The sequence below is a fragment of the Dermochelys coriacea genome, chromosome 1 (genome assembly GCF_009764565.3).
Source record: "Dermochelys coriacea isolate rDerCor1 chromosome 1, rDerCor1.pri.v4, whole genome shotgun sequence".
Taxonomy (NCBI): domain Eukaryota; kingdom Metazoa; phylum Chordata; order Testudines; family Dermochelyidae; genus Dermochelys; species Dermochelys coriacea.
In genome coordinates, this window is record NC_050068.2 from 228,301,995 (window position 1) to 228,316,905 (window position 14,911).

The 14,911-nt window shown below is 40.7% G+C and overlaps 1 protein-coding gene across 2 annotated transcripts in view; it reads right to left on the minus strand.

The window, feature by feature from the left end:
* Positions 1 to 14,306, minus strand: part of PRR5 (proline rich 5) — a 137,041-nt gene extending 122,735 nt beyond the window's left edge. The window contains exon 1 of one of the 2 annotated variants that reach the window (XM_038385638.2): positions 13,985 to 14,306. The gene's annotated coding sequence lies outside the window, so the exon portion shown is untranslated. The remainder of the gene's footprint in view (positions 1 to 13,984) is intronic. The other variant, XM_038385653.2, reaches the window with a different exon arrangement.
* Between the last annotated feature and the right edge of the window lie 605 nt (positions 14,307 to 14,911).

The following is a 14,911-nucleotide window of genomic DNA, read 5'->3' on the forward strand; positions in this document are numbered from 1 at the left end:
ATCTGTTTCTTCACTTCAGCAGGTGGTATTGTAGTTGTAAGAATGCTTGATAGAGATCTTGTAGGGGTTTGTCTCTGTCTGAAGAGTTGGAGCAAATGTGGTTGTATCGTAGAGCTTGGCTGTAGACAATGGATCGTGTGGTGTCATCTGGATGAAAGCTGGAGACATGTAGGTAAGTACAGCCATCAGCAGGTTTCCAGTATAGGGTGGTGTTTATGTGACCATCGCTTATTAGCACTGTAGTGTCCAGGAAATGGATCTTTTGTGTGGACTGGTCCAGGCGGAAGTTGATGGTGGAAATCATCATGGATTTTGTTGAAATCATGGTGGAATTCCTCAAGGGCTTCTTTTCCATGGGTCCAGATGATGAAGATGTCATCTATGTAGCCCGAGTAGGGGCATTAAGGGACGAGAGCTGAAGAAGCGTTGTTCTAAGTCAGCCATAAAAATGTTGGCATACTGTGGGGCCATGCGGGTACCTATAGCAGTGCCGCTGATTTGAAGGTATACATTGTCCCCAAATGTAAAATAGTTATGGGTGAGGACAAAGTCACTAAAGGACGACCCATCACACTCACCAGCAACCACACACCACACAACAATTGGAATTATTACTGGAGCTGGTCAGAAAATTTTTCATCAAAACAGTTTTTTGACAAAAAAAAAGTGCTGTTTTCATCTAAGCCAAAACATTTCAAGAAGTTTCAATTTTGGCAAAAGTTTGTTCAGAAAAAAACAAAACAAAGGATTTTCATAATGTCAAAACAGAACGGTTTTATTTTTTGTTTCAAACAAACTGTTCAAAATGAAATTCATTATTTTGTATATAATTTTTTTGTTTTTAAGTTTAAAATGGTTAAAATCAGAATGAAATGTTTTAACTGACCAAAACCTAATTGGTTTTGGAATATCTTTTTGCGGGAAATTTTGACTCCTCCCCCCCTTTTCAGAATGGAATTTTTTTTTTTTTTTGAATCACGGAATTACCTGTGAAATGATAAATCTGGTTCCCAGCCAGCTCTAGGTCACATGTTTGTAAATACTAACGTGGACACTATCCACATGTTTCCTCAAGGCTACAAATAGTTGTTTTTTACCCCTAGGATCAGCATAGGATAAAGAAAAAACTGGATCAATCGGTGGGCAGTGTCCAGACTAGCCTTTACAAACTTGCTAAATATCTTGAAGTATAAGAGTCTATTGAAGACAATCCCTAACAAGTTTCAGAGTGGTAGCTGGTTAGTCTGTATCAGCAAAAACAATGAGGAGTCCTTGTGGCACCTTGGAGACTAACAAACTTATTTGGGCATAAGCTTTAATGGGCTAGAACCAACTTCATCAGATGCATGGAGTGGAAAATACAGTAGCAGGTATAAATACACAGCACATGAAAGGATGGGAGTTGCCTTACCAAGTGGGAGGTCAGTCTAACGAGATAATTCAATTAACAGGAGGATACCAAGGGAGGAAAAATCACTTTTGCATTGGTAATGAGAGTGGCCCATTTCAAAAACAGTTGACAAGAAGGTGTGAGTAACAGTAGGAGGAAATTAGTATGTGGGAAATTAGGTTTAGGTTTTGTAATGACCCAACCACTCCCAGTCTTTATTCAGGCCTAATTTGACCTAAGGCTAACCTGGCATCCTAATTCACATGGTGTTATAATTTATATTCCTATATAAAATTGACAACAGATAAGTATAGCCAAAAAGAGCAAAACCTTACTAAAGTCATCTACAAGTCTGGAATGGAAAGAAGTGAATTACTAGGAAATAAAACACAGATGAGCAGCAGCAACCAGTGCTTGTAGCATCAACACCAGCACCAGGTAGTAAAATTTCCAATGTAAGCAACCAAAAAGAGAGCGCACAGTTCTGCTTAAGGTCACAGAAATTGAATAATGCACTTAAATATTCTAAATACAGAGGTGGTACTCTACAGAGTGAGACTAATACTTCACAGCATATATTCAGATTACTCCAACTCCTGGGCTTTCTCAGCACGCATACAACACACCACTTGTGTCCCCCAGCCCATTAAAATCTTTCTTAGCAGCTTCGGAATTAAACTACACGCATCTCCAGCATCATTAGCAATGCAGAGCCAAATCAACAATTCAGAGAGGCTGCATACCAACACCCTCAGGACTATAAATGGATTCTTGTTAATAAGCAAGGGAAATAAATGAAAATTTTAACTGACTGCTGTTCTGAAGTCTCTCTAAGGAACCTGTGTCAGTACTACGCCTAAGGCTTTTTACTATGTTTTCAAAGAAGGAAAATATGGGCCTTGTTACAGAGTCAACAAAACACAGGGCTGCTTGTTAAAGCTCAACCCGCAATTATCTCTTTCTTCAAAAGTTGTTCCAGACTTTTTATAGCACGACAATTGCCCAGTCACATTATGCTTTCACCTTGTTTCAGCACAGCATACTGTACCTCTGATATATCATTTTCTCCAAAATACACTAATTCCTTTGCATTTCCTGTTCTTCACTCTGCCAGGTTAACAACACTCACCATTAAATGTGTTAGTCTCTAAGGTGCCACAAGTACTCCTGTTCTTTTGGCGGATACAGACTAACACGGCTGCTACTCTGAAACATTCACTGTGTTACTGTCCTATTCATAGAGGCAGAGTGGAGAATGTACAAAACACAGCTTGGCAGATATGATGTAGTTAAACATCAAGCCTAAAGTCTGTGAGTTATTTACTTACATGTGGGCATGTGACTTTGGTGCCCAGGAACAGAGTAACAATAGTTAGAATTAGTGGCAGCACAAACAGCTGTTGTGCCAGCATCCCACATACAATAGCTAGATCTTATATGGTGCTTGTCATCAGTAGATTTTAAAAGAAGTTTATACAGGAGGTCGGTATCATTATCACCATTTCACAAATGGGGCAACTGAGGCACAGAGCTGTGAAGTGACTTGCCCAAGGTCACCCAGCAAGCCAGTGTCAGAGCCAGAATAGAATCCAGGTCTCTTGAGTCTCAGCTCACTAAGCCGCACTGCCTAAAAATACACATACATACCAAAAAATACACCCTACACATACTAAGCTCTACAAGGGGGGGGGGGGAGGGATAGCTCAGTAGTTTGAGCATTGGCTTGCTAAACCCAGGGTTGTGAGTTCAATCCTTGAGGGGGCCATTTAGGGATTTGGGGCAAAAATTGGGGATTGGTCCTGCTTTGAGCAGGGGGTTGGACTAGATGACCTCCTGAGGTCCCTTCCAACCCTAATATTCTATGATTCTAAGTGAACCTTGGTTCTCCCAACCCGCAACCCCCCTATAGTTCCAATGTAGGATTTTTCCTGGAACACTGGCTGCCAGTCGTAAGGTGGTTTTATATGGACAAATGTCCACCTTCCCCGCTCCCCCGCAACTAAGACCATATTAGCTCATAGCTCCTTGCTATCTAAGTGTGAATTTGCATAGACAATCCCAGGATGGAAGGCTGTATTAGCACACTAGACTATGCAGCCCGCTTCTGTCTGCATATCGCTGAGCAGTGAAAATGAGTATAAACCCCAGTCTCAGCTTACTAGATTTTAAAGATGTGTCATTTCCTTTTGGCAGTACCTATGGGCCAAATCCTTCCCTGGTAAGTGCAGTGAGGAACAGCAGGTCTCTATTACATGTGTCCACTGCTCTGGGGATCCTGAAAGATTGGGCAGAATACACCAGATGTGCAATGGGCTGCATTTCACCACTGTTATGAAAAGAAGCAGTGTGTGCCCCACTTAGCATATACTGGTGATGGCGGCATGCACACGAGCTGGCTGGGGCCCAGAAATGCTCCTCTGGAGTTGCTAGTGAATGAATCAGCAGAGTAGCGCACCCCCTTCTCACTCTTCCCGCCAAGTGCACCAGCACAGCACAGGCAACATCTAGCCAAAAAGCTTGTTCTGCACTGATTTAGATTTCATTAAATTCCACTGAAGTCAATGGGATTATATAGGGTGCAAGGCAGCACAGAATTTGGTCAAGAGCATTCAAATGCAAAATGTTTACAGGGTTCTTCTATTGTCCTTTTAAAAGGACATACTAATACTGACCGATGAAAAAAATTCTCAACGGAATCGCATTCTCACTCTATAATAAAAGCATATCTATAATGCAAAACTGAAGAATAAACAAGTGTGGAATGATTAGAAGAGGACCTGGGTTCAAGCATCTCTGTTTCCACACCTGAAACTGTGATTCTGAATACGAAAATCATAATCCAGACAGTAGCCTCCAGTGACTGGATACAGAATGCTCCATAAACCTTGCAGTCCAGGCTCAACAAGGCAATTATGAGTAATGTTAGTAGATCTATATAATTGTTCATGCTTCATAGATTCATAGATTTTAAGGGCATTATGATCTTCTAGTCAGACCTTCGCATAACTCAGGCCATGGAACCTTCCAAATTCTTCACATGAATACGCAGCAAAGGGAGATCGGTGTGAATACTTGTGATTTTCATCTTGTCACTATACAATTCGATACTCCTTTAACTAGAAAAACTATTAAAAAACAACAACCCAAAACAATCAAGCTAGACCACAGTAGGGGAATACTTACACCTAAGCATTCACCAGTCCGTCATTGGGATGAGAGAGTTACAAAAGTGTGTGCGAGAATAAGCATCTCCTCATAACCTAAGTAGGCAGATGAAAGGTAAAACCCTGTCTGCTTAGACTCTTTAGAATTTCAAATGTTCATGGGAAATGAGATGTTTTAGTAAAAGCGCAACATTGGAGTGCATTTAATTCAGATGTTATAATATGACCTCTTTAAATTGGATGATTTCCCCTTCCATTCCTAGAGACCTGTATACGTTTTCCTCAGCTAAGAGCCCTGAGATCCAGAATAAATAATCAGCAAAGAAGGAATCTACTCTGCATACATTGTCTGTAATTATATAAGGGGAAGTATCAGATACTAATGCAGACAGAATGTTACAAAAGGGACAAGGGAATGGGTAATTATAGCATGGAAAGAGCCGAACACTTAGCTCTTTACATTATTGAAGTGCTGTGCAAATATTCATTGATTAATCCTAAAGCACTCCTGTTGGGCAGGAAAATTGTATGCAGTGTTGTATCCATGCCGGCCCCGGGACATAAAAGAAACAAGGTGGGTGACATAATATCTTTTATTGGACCAACTGAAGGGCCAGATTCAGATATCTGAAGGGTCATATTCTGATATTCTTACTCATATTGAATAGTATCTTATTTCTCAGTTGGCTGCACTGAAGTCAAAAAGACCACTTGTGAAGTAAAGTGCTACCCCACATGAGTAAGGGTATCAGAATCTCATTGCACAGAGTAAATCCGTTAGAGAGATGGGATTAGAACTCATAAGTACCAGAAATCTTCACAAGATCTAACAAAATGGGAGCCACTTAACTTCAGCATCTGGGGTAGAGTAAGTTGTACCAAGGTGATATCAATTCCACAACTCAAGTACATTTCCCAGCGGCTGCTGTGAATACTCCCAAGAAAGGAAGCTGAATCCACTTGATTTAATAAAAGTAGACAGTGGGCAAGACAGATAACAGCATATTACCAATGCAAAAAAATTGCCTCTAAAATAGCATAAGACACAGGAACATACAATTTGCTATATCAGATGAGACCAATATAAGTCTGGTATCCTGTCTCGGGCAGGGGCAATCCTGAGGCTTCAGAAAAATTTAAAGGAACTCACAATGCGTCCAACAAGTTGTGCAATGCTGTACACGGAATGAAAAATTTCCTTCTTGACCACATGACAATTATTTTACACACTGAAATAATATACTCCAATTACCCTTAGCTTGTTATCTTGCATGCATAACTGTACACAATATTAGTGGCCATAAAATTATCCTGGAGCAGAATCAACAAATTCCCCAATAAGGCATGCAAAAAAGAGATATAGCAAAGTCTAATATAAAACAAAGTCAAATACAAACAAACACTTAAGAGCATGTCTACCCAGAAAGAAAAGGAGTACTTGTGGCACCTTAGAGACTAACAAATTTATTAGAGCATAAGCTTTCGTGAGCTACAGCTCACTTCATCGGATGCAAAGCTTATGCTCTAATAAATTTGTTAGTCTCTAAGGTGCCACAAGTACTCCTTTTCTTTTTGCGAATACAGACTAACACGGCTGCTACTCCGAAACCTGTCTACCCAGAGTAATTATTTGATAATAATAATAAAAGGACAAGTTGTACAGTGGAAAACTGACTCAGAGTTGGATTATATAAATTAGAGAATTTCAGAAGCATAATGTAAAGCCAATTTTGTCCATATAGACAAAGCTCAAAAAGATTGGATACAACCTTTGGATTCTTAACTGACATTTCGAAACCTCTGGTTCTGTAAATCTATATACAGAACCAATACTTAATAATGGCCTCTTCAATCTAGCAGAGAAGGTATAATGTGATCCTATGGCTGGAGGTTGAAATTCAGACTGGAAATACGGTGTAAATTTTTAACCGTGAAAGTAAAGAACCACTAGACCAATTTGCAAAGGTCATGGAGGATTCTCAGTCACTGACAATTTTTAAATCAAGATTGGATGTTTTTCCAAAATATCGGATCCAGGAATTATTTTGGAGAAGTTCTGTGGCCTGTGTTTTACAGGAAATCGGACTAGATGATCATAGTGGGCCCTTCTGGACTTGGAATCTCTGAATCTATTAGTTGCTTCTCAAGTTTCAGCAAGTGTACAAAGATTAATTTATAAAGCAATCAACAAAGGAAAAAGGTATCATCCAACAGTAACACCCAGCTTCTTTTGCCACTACTGGCTGGAACTTGGAGTAAGATGCTCAAGAAACAGCTACTTTCTAGATTTTCTTCAGGTGGAAGAATTCTACTTGGGGCAAAGGGTATAATAGAATCATTGAGTATCTCAATCCTGACCTGCAATAACCATTCATTATATAGCAGCTTCTCCTCCCCTTTCCTCCCACTCATGAAAACCAAATGGGGACACATGATAAGGCAATAGTTGTCATATGGAGTAATGACACCCATTTCAATTGCCAGCTATATAAGCAAACATACATTTGTTGAGTTATAGGACATTAGGAGATAGATATAGAAAATATCTATTTGTTCATCCCCTCCATCTCCCTCCTTCTGCAAGTGTTGCCCACGCTAATGCATTATGACACCCTGTCTCTGATTAGGCCACCTCTTGATGTTTGAGTCTACTACTCCCTCTAAGCTAGTGAATCTGGTCACTTAGTTCAAGCAGTAGAGGCTTATGCTTTTAGATGCAGAGTCTCCAGCTCAGTCCCCAAAGATGACCTAGCCAGGAGTGTCATTACATAGGATTCTATTATCACCTACAGTATATTTCCCAGAGTTCCATGCAGTTTACTGTTAAATAACCCATGCAAGGAGGTTACCACCACTTCCCTCAGAAGACTATTCCACAGCTGAATAATTCCTATGTCTGGAAGCTTTTCTGACATTCAAGTTACATTTTCTTTTTTAGCCCATTAATCTTAATTATACCCCCTTATACAATGCTAAATAATTTCTCTATTTTTAGTATCTATACCAAAAACTGTAAACTGTTAAGTCCATCTTAATCACCTCTTAGTCAATCTATACAGATTCATTTTTTAATCTTTCCTCATAAATCAGTCCCTTCAGTCCCCTAACCAGTGTTATTGATCTTTTTTCAAATGCCTTCAATTTACTAGTATCTCTAAGTGCTCTGAATTTAATACAGTGTCCCAAATGCATCCACTCAAAACCCGAAGAGCCTGTTGTCCCCCCGGTTCATAATAATGATGTGGTGGATAATTGCATCAGCCTGTTTTGCCACCGAATGGTATTGCAAACTCGTGTCTAATTTGTTCTCTGTTACAACCCTCAGGACTCTTTCAGCACTATTATTTCCCAGGGTATTCCTTCACATTAAGTATGTGTGTTAATTTTCTTTAAATGTTATTTTTGTGCCTTTATTTCTACACTTCAGTTCACTTCAGGTCTATGTTGTTTCTCAATGGAAATATCCACAGACTGAAGTTCTGAGCAGGAAAGAGCAAAATGAACCCTTTTTAGTGTCACCATCTTGGTTTTTGCATGATGGTGGCAAGACTGCAAAGAAACATTATTCTTATCTAGGAGTTACACTACCAAGTTTCCCATAAAATCTGCTGCTTCATTTGTGCACACATACAGAGTAAGAGATTTTATGCAGTGATATATAGTATCTCTCACTAATCAAAATAAGGTTCAAATCATCTTTTAGTCTCTCAGGCAGATTGAGTTTCATCCTGATCAACATAAAGGAGTGCATTGTGGCTGCCTGCACTATATGACTGTCTGATGAGTAAAGATGGGTCTTCATTCCTACAACCTTTGTGAATCTTCCAGACATCACAAGGTAATAATAAATAAATAAAACTATGCAGCACATATATATTGCTTTTCATCAGTAGATCTCAAAGTGCTTTGCCACAGAGGTCAGTAACATTAGCCCCATTTTTCAGACAGGAAAGGTAACAAAGGTGTAAACACCTTTGAAGTGGAGAAAGATTTTAAACAGAATAAAATTCCAGCCTCATTTTTTTCCACCCGCCATTGTTTTGAACTAGCTTTTAACCAGGACCACATTCATTCCAAGCAAAATTTTTCAGAAAGATTATTCTAGTAAGGAAATCTCAAGATCCTTATGTGTCATGTTCTGATTTAGCTGTCAGATTTCATTTACCATTCAGTACTAGTCCTACATTTTGGCTTGCCTGAAAATTCTAAATGCAAATGTATTTGCATGGTGGTTTAAAGGAACAATGACAAGATCTTACCTTACACTACAATTCCCCCTTTCAACTCCATTCTACCCCCATGCCATACAAACAAATTCCAAAAGCACCAGATGGTTTAGAAACAAGCTGGTCCTTATTAATGGTCCTCCACAGAATCAGACACCAACCGGCCACTCTGCACACACTTCAATGCACAATTTAAACATCTTTTAACAATCATCTGTAGACAATGTTAAATTCTTATCTTCAAACTAGTGAATACACAACCAGTTTCCCTTAATAAAAACTTAACAATAATTCTGCATTATAGTTACCCTAACATTACATTTTTCATCTTCAAAGAGCATTAGCTATTTAATCTTCATGCCACTAAGAAGTCATAGAAAAAGCAAACACCCCACAAAGGACATACTTCCAGACATGCAGTGAGGAATTTTCATTTCTATTCTTTGTGCATAGTGTCAGTGAGTTCTGATTAATTACTGGACCACAGATGTAGGCAGATAATCATCATTTCTCATCATTCAGCAAACATTAATACAACCTTAAAAATAAAGAGAGTACAATTGATCAAGTCATTGTGACCAGGACTTTTGAAATAATTCCTGATCTTACTTACATGAGTGTAAACCAGAAGAAACTGGCCTGAAGATAATGGTGTTAAATCAGTTTAAAACTGGTTTCAATGAGATCAAAATATGACGCAGTGGCTTTACTTCTAATGTAACTATGCTAGTTCTCCATATGTAAGTCTGGGTTCTGAACTCACTCACATTGGTATAAATGTAGAGTAACTTCACAGTAGACCTCACTGTGATTTACAGGGGGATAATTCAAATCAGACTCTGTTCCATAATTTCTAAAGCTTTCCTATTATGGGGGGGGGAGGGGGAGGGGAGCGATAGCTCAGTAGTTTGAATGGTTTTTAGCAGGCCAATGCTCAAAAACCAGTCGGAGAACACTTCAGTCTCTCTGGTCACTCGATTACAGACCTGAGAGCGGCTATTCTTCAACAAAAAAACTTCAAAAACAGACTCCAATGAGAGACTGCTGAATTGGAATTAATTTGCAAACTGGATACAATTAACTTAGGCTTGAATAGAGACTGGAAGTGGATGGGTCATTACACAAAGTAAAACTATTTCCCCATGTTATTTCCCTCCCCCACTGTTCCTCAGAAGTTCTTTCAGAGTAGCAGCCGTGTTAGTCTGTATTCGCAAAAAGAAAAGGAGTACTTGTGGCACCTTAGAGACCAACACATTTATTTGAGCATAAGCTTTCATGAACTACAGCTCACTTCATCGGATGCATTCTGTGGAAAATACTATGGGGAGATTTATAAATCTATATAATTTATAAATCTCCCCACTGTATTTTTCACCGAATGCATCCGATGAAGTGAGCTGTAGCTCACGAAAGCTTATGCTCAAATAAATGTGTTAGTCTCTAAGGTGCCACAAGTACTCCTTTTCTTTTTTCAGAAGTTCTTGTCAACTGCTGGAAATGGGCCCATCTTGATTATGACCACAAAAGGTTTTCTTCCTTCCCCCCATCCTCCCTACTTGCTGGTAATAGCTCATCTTAAGTGATCACTCTCCTTACAGTGTGTATGGTAATACCCATTGTTTCATGTTCTCTGTGTGTGTATATAAAAATCTCCCCACTGTATTTTCCAATGATTGCATCCAGTGAAGTGAGCTGTAGCTCACGAAAGCTTATGCTTAAATAAATTTGTTAGTCTCTAAGGTGCCACAAGTACTCCTTTTCTTTTTGCGAATACAGACTAACACGGCTGCTACTCTAAACCCAGGGTTGTGAGTTCAATCCTTGAGGGGGCTATTTAGGGATCTGGGGCAAAAATTGGGGATTGGTCCTGCTTTGAGCAGGGGGTTGGTCTAGATGACCTCCTGAGGTCCCTTCCAACCCTGATATTCTATGAAAATACTCAGTTTTGTTCTTCAGAGGTGCCACACCTTTTTTTGTTTTTGCTAGTTCATTAACTAGGAAAACTGATGCTCTAAAGAAGTGATTTTCAGCTTGGGTTCCGCAGACCCCTGGGGGTCCACAGACTATGTCTAAGATTTCCAAAGGGATCTGCACCTCCATTCGAAACTTTTTAGGAGTCCCCAAATGAAAAAGGTTGAAAACCACTGCTCTAAAGCGAAGAAAACTCAAACCAGGCCAGAACCTTTGTTGGTACAAATTGACATTGTTTCAGGATCTGGCTCAATCTATTTTTTTCCCCAATTACTATCCTTTACAACATTTCCCCAAATGTATGGTTAAAGCAAGAAAAGGCTATTTTTTCTCATTATCTATTGTTTTTGTTCAGCAATTAAGAGCTACTTACATTTTCTATTACAATTCTAATACTTTTTCATAACCGTTTATGGTATAGCTATAGAACATTAAATCTGCTGGCTTTCCACATAAACAATTTAAATACTTTTACTGGCTCTCTTTACAGCTGCTATATTTTACTCCTACAATTCTACCTGCTGTTAAAAAAAAAAAAAAAGAGAGTCTCCTCCAGAATACATATTAGTAAGGGGAGAAAACTGATTACAACTGTGGGATCAGATTTTCAAAAGAGTTCAGTGAGTTTTTCCAAGAGCTTAGCACCCACAAATTGGAGCCAAATTCTGTGCCACACTGACGACCTCGGACTGTGGCACTTATGGCCATGCTTAAAAATAAAGAGAGAGAGAAAGAACTCTGAACCTAATGTGAGGAATTCTTTTGAAAATCTGGCTATTTATTTTGGTGCTAAAATAGGAGCAGAGCTGTTTTGAAAATCTGGCCCTGATTGCAGGTAAAAAGTTATGGCCAGAATGGTTAAAATATTGTTCTACTTTAAAGTGAATTCCTCTCCAAGTCCACTGGGAACAACTCTTCGTTCAATATTCTTTCCATCCTTTTCCTACAATTAGATTATTAATTAATGAGAGAACTGAAGACTAAGCATCAAGTTATCCATTCAGCAGTGAGTGGTACAAACATCACACCCCAATCAATCAATGTTTCACAATAAATAAAATATTAATAGATTACTATGGGATATTATAAAATAACATATATTGTTCAGTTGTGCTGGTAAATGTAATCACTGATTGTTTCCTGTAACTTAAAATGAAATACTTAAAAGCAGGCTGGCTGGAAATTATTAAGACGATAAAGGCTATCATTTCCTTGATGCACTTTTTGCCCTTTGTAAAGCTGTCTGCTATTGGTGATTTCACAGTATTAAAAACACAGACATTCACCAGATTAATGTGGTCTTGAGGAGTATTAAACCACTCAACCTTCATAAAATTATCAGATTTGTTATAACTTGTCAAAATCATCAATGACTGCACACACAAAAATGGAAATATACAACCCCATCCTGTGAATTCCTGCTCATGCATACAGATCTCACCCATGTGAATAAAGATTACAGGAGTTGATCCACTGAAGAGCATTTTATAATCAAATCCAGTTAAAAGAAGACTGTTAATAGGAACAGAACTACTATGCTTTTGTGTATCAGCCTCAGTTATATTTTAGATATGTATCTCAGATGTGAAAGGTGACTGCAAATACATTAATTCTATATTCATATGATATGTTAAAACATCATGTTGGCAAGCCAATATGAGGGCTAACTATCAACCTAGTATTGACAGAAACGTATTGAGTAAGCAACTATTAAAACTATGTTTACTATACATTATAGAATGCACAGAAATGTTAACCAGAAATCTTTTTGAATATCTCTAAGACAATGTTAGTTAATGGTTTTGTAAATCTCTCTAATTTAAAACTCCTTACTTAGTGTACTTACTATTTAAAAGCCACCAAAATGGGAATGTTAAAATAGATTAAAATTGACATTAAATGGATAAATTATAAGTTTCACAATGCTATTGCTTTATTTTCTATTGCATTGTTTATTTCAAAAACTTAAACGTTGTCAGTAACACAGTATCTCTACTGGACTACATATTAGTTTCTAAGCACAGTTTGGAATAGACTAGGAATTCTCACTACATTTTAGCTATAATGTAGTTTCCACTTGGGGGAAAAAAAAGTGCTTTCTTCTTCTAATTTTCTGGGGAAACACATGATTCAGAAAGGAAAAAAAAAAAAAAAAAAAGATCAAAGCTACTTTTTTCCCCAATACCCAAATCTCTCTCAATGAACAACAGACCCGTTGTCTAAAGTCCTGCTAACTGTGCTACAATGAGGTGATTTCCACGTATGTAACAAGTCATCCCTTGAGAAAAGATACATACAGGTGCAATTTTTGTATTTGCCTTCAGGGGGTCTCTTGAGTTTGGAAAACCTAAAAACATCTCCCTAGAGACCATTGTTGAGGGCACCAAAACATTTCCTTGTTCAAACCAGATGGTTTTATTTCACTTTATCAAGGTTCCCCTAGCCTAGGGCCTCGTGTTGATATCCTCATATGAACCCTGTTACCAATCAGAAATTGACAGTAACCCAGGATAATTGGCAGTAACCCAGGATAACTCTACCAAGAGAAATCACAGGACCGCTTTAGCTGCTGGGCTTAGGGTGGGGCTGGACGCTGCTGTCACTCAAAGGTGCCTGATTTCAGAGTAGCAGCCGTGTTAGTCTGTATTCGCAAAAAGAAAAGGAGTACTTGTGGCACCTTAGAGACTAACAAATTTATTAGAGCATAAGCTTTCGTGAGCTACAGCTCACTTCATCGGATGCATTTGGACCTGTTGGTGATGAGACCTGCGTGTGCAGGGATAAAGCTAAAATAAGTTGTGCAGCAGCGTTTGCTTTTACTCACCCCGCTGCTTGCCCATGCGGGCAAGTCCCATTTAAACGCTCTACCCTCTACTTCACCCCCCGCAGAATAGCTACAAGTCACCCACAGGACAAAATAATCACCGACCAGCAGCGCCTATAAATCCAGAGCCCGCCACTTCCAGGCATGGCACCTTTCTGCCTTGCTTCTGATGCCTGTGGCCGAAGCTGGGGTCGTCCGCTCTCTCTGGATCCCAGGTGCCTGGACTCCCTCTGAGCAATGCCCGGGTGGAGGGGAGCTCGGCTCCCGCGCCATTCGCAGCCACGCGGAGCCTGCCCCCCCCCCCCGACACACACACACACACACACACACACCCGCGCAGCGAGGCTCGGCGGGAACGTGCCGGCTCCACAGACCTGAGCCGGGACCCCCACCCCCTCGCCCCACTTACCGCGGGCGCTCGCAAGCTGTGCGTGCCGGGGAAGAGGCAGCGAGAACAGAGCGCGTCAGTCCAGCCGAGCCGCCTGCAGGGCGGTCACGCGCCGCCGGGGCTAGGGCAGATACTGCATCTTGCTGCCATTTCTGCCTCCCCCTGGGATTTATTGGGCGGGGGGTTGGGGCGCTAGCACCCGCTCTTCCTCCCCTCTCCCCCGGCGGCGGCTGCGCCCGGGAAGGTGCAGTCACAGGAGGGGGAAGCCGTTGGGAGGCACAAGGCGCTGCGCCCGCACTTGGCGCCCTGCCAGGCCCCGGGGCGGGGGCGGGGGCGGGGGGAGCAGACTGGAAAGCAGCATCCGCTTCGCCGACAGGGCGAGAGAGCGCGCGCGCGCAAGCCATCGGAGAAAACCAATTACCACAATTAAAGAAAAGCAGCAACCCCCCCTTACCCTCCAGAGTTTGTCCAAAACGCCACGAGGAGCAGAAGCGTGGCAAGCGCTGCGCAGCTTCTCCTTTCCCTCTACCGCTTGCTGAGGCAGGGTCAAGAAAGCACAGGGTGGCTCTCCAGATTCCCCCCCCTCCCCCGTTCCAGACCCAACATTTAAAACTTGCCAACGGGCCGAGCCCCTCGCGCTTAACTGCGGCCGGGGGGGGGGCGCGCAGAGAAGTTCCGCCGCGCCCCCGCCGGGGAGCCCGATCTGGAGCAAACAGTCCAAACTGCGGAATTCCCTGCAGAACAGCATTTCTGGGGGGAAACTAGTTGTGGAAATATGGAAATGACCTTATGGCTATATAGCGCTTCAAAAACGTCGTTTCCACGTTTAGATATACAAAGTGGAAATACTGACCCCACCGTATTGTAGTGGAAACGAAGCGCTTCAAGCTTATCAACGTGAAATTTTCCAATACTTTTTCACTAAACTGATACATTCCCATTAAATGT